General features: G+C 35.2%; 1 pseudogene; it reads left to right on the top strand.

The window, feature by feature from the left end:
- The first annotated feature begins 3797 nt into the window (after window positions 1–3797).
- LOC116639790 lies at window positions 3798–4479 on the top strand (annotated as a pseudogene).
- Window positions 4480–5368: the final 889 nt, after the last annotated feature.

A 5368-nucleotide genomic window follows, 5' to 3' on the forward strand; every position in this document is an offset into this window, starting at 1 on the left:
TGTTTTATTACTAATTCAGTATCTTTACTGGTTACAGGTTATTTCAGATTTTCTATTTATTCTTGAGTCAGTTTTATTAGTTTGTGTATTTTTAGGAATTGTCCATTTGATCTAGCTTATATAATTTGTTGGCATGCAATCTATATTGTTCCTTATTTCCCTTTGCTCTTCTATAAGCTCTGTAGTGATATCGCCCTTCACTCCTAATTTTGGTGGTTTGAATCTTCCCTCCCCTTTTCTTGGTCAGTCTGGCTAAAGGTTTCTAAATTTTGTTGATCTTCGAAGAACTAATATTTAGTTTCATTGACTCTATTTTTCTGTTTCATTTATTTTGGCCCTTATCGTTATTATTATTTACATTATTTACTATTATTATTATTTACTCTTGCTTTTGATGTAGTTTGCTCTTTTCTATTTTCCTAAGATGGAAGTTTAAATTATCGAATTGAGATCTTTCTTCCTTTTGAATATAGGTGTTTACAGGTTTAAATTTTTTGCCAAGCAATACTTCTGCTGCATTCCATAAGTGCTAGTGCTGTTTTTGTCTCTATTCATCTAATTGTATTTTCTATTTTCCGTTATGATTTTGTCTTTGACACATTGCTTATTAAGGCATGTGTTGTGAAATGTCCACATTTTTGAATATCTCTATCATGTTATTGATTTTTAATTTCATTTCATTAGGAACAGAGGATATTATTTATATTATTCAAACCTTTAAAATGTGTTACAATAAATTTAAAGTTTATTGTAATAATTTAAAAATTATTACAAAATTCATTATTTGAATGTATTATGTTTTGTGCCCTAACCACGTCTATTTTGGACAACATTCCTTATGTACTTAAGAATGTATGTTGTGCTGTTTTGGGGCTTAGCATTCCATAAATATTTGTTAGGTGTAGTTGGTTTATAATGTTCACATCTTCTGTTTCTTTGTGAAATTTATGCCTTGTTCTTCTATTCATTATTGAAATTGGGTATTGAAATCTCTAAGTATTCTTGTTCATCTATCTCTCCCCTCTGTTTCTTCATATATTTTGGACCCCTTTTGATAGGCATTAATATTTATTATAAAATGCCTTTTATTATCTCTATTATCTTTAGAAATTTGTCTTAATTCTGTTTTTGTCTAATAGAGGTACTCCAACTCACTTTTAGTTACTATTTGCATGAGATATCTATTTCCATTCTTTTACTTTCAAACTAGAGAATGTCTCCTTTAGGCAGTATAATTTGATCATTATTTTTTTTAGCTCTCTTTTGATTGGAATGGTTAGTGTATTTACATTTAACATAATCACTGATAATATTTATGTCTGACACTTTGCCATTTTTAGGTTTTATAAACTTTCCATTCCTTTATTCCTACAGTACAGCCTTCTTTTGTGTTAAATAGCTATTTTATAATTGCCATTTTAATTTTTGTTTTGTCTTTTATTTTGAGGTGCTTTCTTAGCATTTTCTTTGTGAATTACAATGACCATATTAACTTAAAATAATCAGCTTCAGATTTTAACACATTAATGGATTATAAAAGTTTGCTTCAATATATCTCCCTCCACTCTTCTTTTATGCTATTAATGTCATACAAATTATATCCTTATACATCATAAATTAATCAACAGTTTTATAAGCATTATTTCATGCAGTTGTCTTTAAAATAAGATAGGATTACAGCAGTTAAAAACAAAAATACATTTATACTATCTTTTATATATTCCTATCTAGTTACCTTTATTGGTACTCTTTATCTCTCTGTATGGATATTTTAAAATTGTTTTTTAATTTATTTATTTGAGAGAAAGAGAGGGCACATGTGTGAGTGAGTGGGAGGGAGGGACAGGCAGACTCCATGATGAGCATGGAGCCCAATGCAAGGCTCAATCCCACAACCCTGAGATGGTGACCGAAGCCAAAACAAACTGTTGGATGCTCAACCCACTGAATCACCCAGGTGCTCCTCTCTGTATCGATTTAAATTATCATCTAGTGTCATGTCATTACAGTCTGAAGGACTCCTTTTAGTATATCTTTTAGTGTGGGTCTGCTAGTGATAAATTCTCTCAGCTTTGTTTATCTCAGAGTCTTAATTTCTATTTTGTCTTTGATAAATAGTTTTGCTGGATTCAGAATTTTTGGTTTACATTCTTTATCTTTCAGCACTTTGAATGTGTTATCCCACTGTCTCCTAGCATCCATTGTTTTTGATGAAAAAAGTATTGTTGGGGCACCTGAGTGGCTCAGTCTTTAAGCGTCTGCCTTCGGCTCAGGTCATGATCCCAGGGTCCTGGGATCGAGCCCCACATCGGGCTCCCTGCTCAGCGGGAAGCCTGCTTCTCCCTCTCCCACTCCCTCTGCTTGTGTTCCCTCTTTTACTGTGTCTCTCTCTGTCAAATAAATAAATAAAATCTTAAAAAAAAAGTATTGTTAATCTTATTAAATATATACTGTAAGTGATAAGTTATTTTTCTTTAGCTGCTTTCCATCTTTTCTTGTCTTTGGCTTTTGATAGTTTGATATGATGTGTCTAGGTGTGGACACTTTTGACTTTACATTCCATGAAGTTCATTGAGCTTGGATGTACATATTAATGTTTTTTCATCAAATTTGGGAAGCTGTGTTCATTATTTTATCAAATATTCATTCTGCTCCTTTCTCTTCTCTTTTGGATCTCCCATTGTACATATTAGTATGCTTGAGGATGTCCCACAGGTTTCTGAGACTGTTCATTTTTATGTACTCCATTTTTACTGTTTGTCAGACTTGATAATCTTCACTGATTTTAATATAAAAGTTTTGTGTTTGTCTAGTACAAATTTCACATATGCTCAGAGTTTTCCCAGTTGAAGATTACAAAAATATGTACCCTTATTCTCTAATAAAATATATAAGTTATACTTTTACTCTAAGTATTTGGTTTATTTGGAATTTATTGTATGTGGAATAAAGAAAAGATAAAGTTGTATCTTGTTTCAAAATAAATAGCATGTTTACATTATGTCATCTGTCATCCAACCTCCTTTCCTCTATTTCATGCACAAAGAAATTTGAATGTGATAGTCAAGCATTTGATATCTGTATATGATGCATAACAACATATTACAGAATTCATTAACTTAGAACTTGATTAAAGCCTCAGTTGGAAAAAATAATCATATAGATATTAACACAATATTACTTGAACACTTAATAATTCCATATAATTTACATCTAATCCTAGAAACATTTCTCAAATTAGTTACTTTAACTACAAGTTTCCTTTGATAACACATATTACAGAAACTGCTAGCTTTCCATGAAAACCATGCTATTCTTCCTAGCTACACAGACTATATATCCTAGCTTCTTTTGTAGATAGGTGTGATCACGTGGCTGCATGCTCTCTATGAAATGTTAGTAAATTATTATGTGTCACTTTCAGGTACAGCCCAGAACATTTTCATGAGAATCCCTCCATGATCTTAACCCTCCCAGTTTATTTAAGTAGTATGGATGATGATAACCCTGAAATCACATGTTTAAGATCCAAAGATATCATTAAACTGAGTCTCTAAATAACTTCTCATAGGGAAATGTTCCACTAGCACCATGCTCTGGACCTGTCCTAAACTAGTGAACAAGAAATATACTTCTATTTTATTAAGTCATTATATCACATGGGGTCTGTTTTGAGGCTGCAAAGTGGAATGCTGCTGTAAAAAATATAAAATGCATGGTTTTGTCATAATGATTAGGAAGCAGATTGATTGAATTCCACCAGTGCCAGGAGCCACTGCAGAGAAAGAGTGCAGGAGATGGACATGGACAAATAGATTCATTTAGAGCTGGGGAACAGGAGGCTCTGATATGATATGAAAGAGCTTGTCCTGGACAATTACCCGTCAATTGGAGGCAAAACTGAAAGACTCACAGATGAATTTGAAGAACTGGAGTTCTTCAGTACAAAATGCAGGCCTCACCTCAGACGCAAAGTGACCAAAGTTAAACTTAAACTTGAAGTAAGCAATAACAGAATCTCAGAGGGCCTGGAAGTACTGGCAGAAAGGTGTCCAAACCTCATACATCTATATTTAAATGGCAACAGAATTAAAGACCTCCGCACAGTAGAGCCACTGAGAAAGTTAGGAAACCTCAAGAGTTTAGACCTTTTCAGTTGTGAGGTCACCAGTCTGAACGATTATCAAGAAAATGTGTTCAAGCTCCCTTTGCAGCTCACGTTTCTCAATGGCTATGACCAGGATGGCAAGGAGGTCCCCAACTCAGATGCCGAGGGCAATGTGGAGGGCCTGGAGGGTGATGAGGAGGAGGAGGAGGATGAAGATGCTAAGGTAGAGGAACACTAGGAGGATGAAGGGGAGGAGGAAGAAAAAAGAAGACGTGAGTGAAGAGGAGAAGGATGAAGAAGATTATAACCACAGGGAAGTAGAAGATGAGGAAGATGAAGATGCTGGTGAAGAAGAACAGGATCAGAAGTGAAAATGAAAACTTGAATATGAAGGAGAAGATGATGACTAAGTGGAATAACCTATTTTAAAAACTTATTGTGATTGACTGTTTTTACCCATACCACGCCTCTCCAGAAATCCTATCCCCTGAAACTTATTTTCTTCTGATTGTAACGTTGCTGTTGGAATGAGAGGGGAGAAGTGTACTGGGGGTTGTGAGGGAAGGGAGGGCAGGAGGGAGTGGAATAAAATACTATTTTTAGTGCCACTGTTTTCCCCCCTACTTTTTCTTTGTGTCTGGTTTTGTCCCTATAAATGCGATAGCTGAGTAATCACCAAGTGAGCATTTGTTCCTTACTCTCAGAGGATGGTTTGGAGGGCTCTTACAATTCCTGGTATTTCCCGAGTCTCTGGAGTTAGTTCAAAGGTCATGCCTGGCCTCCGTTTGGTTTCTCAAAGCCCAGAAGGGGATGAGCACCAGCCACATCTTACCTCTTGCTCTGGTTCCTATGACTTCTGCATTTCTTGGGCCTGCTAGAGGCATCTAGTGCCCTGGTTTGTAAATAGCAACCTAAAGGCCTATTTTGGCAATGGTTGGGAGACATTCCCCCTCTCTCATTTCTTTCCCTCTTCACAGATGGTGGTGGGCTTTGCTCTATGGAGATGACTCTGATGTCACTCTTCAGAGTTATGAGTCAGAGAATGGAAAACAACAAGCTTACTTATGTGTTATGAGTAAAATGGATTTGGCCATTGTAATTTAAAAAGCAGCAGCAAGCCCTCAAACGTCAACCTCTTTGAAAGATTAAAAAAAAAAAAAACCTGCCTTATCTTGTTCTGTAAAAAAATTATAATATTTTGTTTTACAAAATGACAAGGGGGGCACCTGGGTGGCTCAGTTGGTTAGGCGACTGCCTTCG

This window comes from Phoca vitulina, unplaced genomic scaffold (assembly GCF_004348235.1).
Source record: "Phoca vitulina isolate PV1807 unplaced genomic scaffold, GSC_HSeal_1.0 scaffold2, whole genome shotgun sequence".
NCBI lineage: Eukaryota > Metazoa > Chordata > Mammalia > Carnivora > Phocidae > Phoca > Phoca vitulina.